The sequence below is a fragment of the Amblyomma maculatum genome, chromosome 5 (genome assembly GCF_055883805.1).
Source record: "Amblyomma maculatum isolate TAMU_Amacu chromosome 5, ASM5588380v1, whole genome shotgun sequence".
NCBI classification, from domain to species: Eukaryota; Metazoa; Arthropoda; class Arachnida; order Ixodida; family Ixodidae; genus Amblyomma; species Amblyomma maculatum.
Window position 1 is genome coordinate 106,681,200 of NC_139348.1, and position 2,464 is coordinate 106,683,663.

Sequence of the window (2,464 nt, forward strand, 5' to 3'; positions counted from 1 at the left end):
GCGCTTCTGTACGCCGTGAGCATCCAACGTGGGCGATGTTGTTCGGGCGGAACGTGAAAGACCTGTTTAGGGCAATGCCAGGAGCGATGCTAGCGCGTGGTTGAGTAGTTTGCGCGAGCGTGGTCCCCGATTATTGACGGTCTGTTATACAAGCGCGTATAGGGGAATGCTTTAACGAGAAGGCTGGGAACGTGGCTCCACTAGCGCGTTGGTGATCGAATTTTATTTTTTCCTGTGTGTGGCGCTAGAGCATTCTGAGACTCTCGATCAGTTATCCGTGGTGGATATTGGCCGAATATTAACACCTTATAAATGTCCACTTGTCAGTGCTTTCAAAAGTAAGTTTTTCACATTTTAGCACGCCGTATTGTCGCCGCAAGACATGTTGCGCCTCAAGCTTTTTCAGCGCGCCTAAGATTAACCACACGGATTACATACCACATCAAAACATTTCCAAGGTTCACGGCTTGTACATTATACCAAGGAGCAGTTCCTTGGATTCTCAGTTCTTAATTTCGATCTTAAAAGCGCCAAAGAACAATAAAGGATATTCGCGGGTGTCTGCAATGTAGGCTTCGTTTCGCGAGTTGTATGATCAGAAGACGAAGGAAATACCCCTTTCTTCCGTGACTAATGGCGCTAGAGAAAACAGTTCACCACATGTTTATTGTTTCACCATGTACAATTTACGACAAGGACGCAATTAGATGCTTTCAAAAAACGCGCGTTCTCGAGCCGCTTCCCGACGCGTCATTCAGCGGTGAAACCGCGAAACCATGAAACAGCCTCAGCCACGGCCGGTCTCGAGGGAGAGAGCGCTTCTCAGCGCGCGCTCTCCCCCGAGACCGGCCCTATGACCGGCCGTGCCTCAGCACTGTGCGCGGTGTACTTGCTATATACTTTGTACTTGCTTGCTTGCTAGATACAGTTGTGTGCCTTCTAGCCGTCGTTGCCGCCTAGCAACGATAACCTTAAAATCCTGGCTGTGCAGGCGTTGCCTCGTGATTAAAAAAGTAGACATAGCTGTAACCGCGCACCGTGGCCCGCACGAAAGTGACTCGCGTGTTGTGCGTGCGCGGACTCGCCACAACGTGAATATGGGCCGACACTGTTTCGTTCCGAAATGCAGCGGAGCCAAGAAAGAGAGAGTGACAGTATTCAAAGCCCCGTCCGACCCAGAACGCCTGGCGGTATGGAACGCAGCCATCGGTCGTAAAGATCGCAAGCTTACTCCCAATGACGGTGTCTGCAGCCGGCATTTCCCGGAAGACATGATCATCCGGAAGAGATACTTTGCCGAACTAGGCGGCAAAACCTTGCTGGACGTTCCGAAGCGCAGCGTACTGGCCAGCGATGCCGTCCCATGCATTTTCCAGCTTCCTGCTAACTCGGGACAGAGCAAGAGAAAACGCCAAGCGACGGCAAACCCACCGCCGGAGAGGTCGAAAGAGACTGGCCCGGTTGAAGCGGTGATAACATCCCTAGGGTGCCTGGAAATGCTTGCGATTAAGGAAGAATTGAAGGAACTGTCTGAGGAGTCCCCGGAGAAGATAGTAATTAATCAAGAGGAAATGACACCAGCATATCGGGAAATGCTTGCGCTTAGGGAAGAACCGAGGGAACCAACGGACATGTGCGCGGAGATGGCAGTAATTAATCAAGGTGAGATGACACCAGGATGTCAGGCAGTGCTCGTGATTAAAGGAGAACCGAGAGAACTGCCGAGTGAGTGCCCGGAGATGACAGTAATTAAACAACAGGAAATAACACCAGGATGCCAGGCAACACTCCCGATTAGCGAAGAATCGAGCGAACCGATGGACGAGTGCCTGGAGGTAACAGTAATTAAACAAGAAATGATACCGTTAGGCTCAACAAGTCAGGAACCAGAGCAAAGCTGCCTTGGCATTTCGTCTGAATCACTGGTAGTTAACGGTGAGGAAAAAGAACTGTCTGGTCCTGCAGAGCAGCAGCTATGCCTTGGCATTCCATCAGTTCACAATGAGTTAAACCAACTTAACTCAGCTTGCGAGCAAGCTTCGCAAGCCACTTTTCTAGAGCCGGGTGCAGGTGTCCACACTGGCGCTGTTGAGCAAAACAGCAACAGTGTGTGGGTAGATCCATCACTGGTCAGCTTACCTGACGCAGCATGGAACTACCATAGGGTATTGCGAAATGGACTTCACAACATTTGTTATATAAAGGTCAGCTTGACGCCATCAGGAAGCCCACTGTCGTCAAAGGTCCTGATGGTCCAGCAGGTTAGAGGAGGGACATTCCGCTTGAATACTTTTGTGTTAGACCGCAAAGTCAGCATTTCATGCCTACCTACTCATTGCCAACTGCACTGTCCAAATGACTGGAGTGTCGTTAACACAGCATTACGAAAGTTACACGAACTGAAGCTTTGTGCTGGAGGACCAAGAAGCGAGAAATATGCGGACGTGCGGCTTGAATGTGGCTA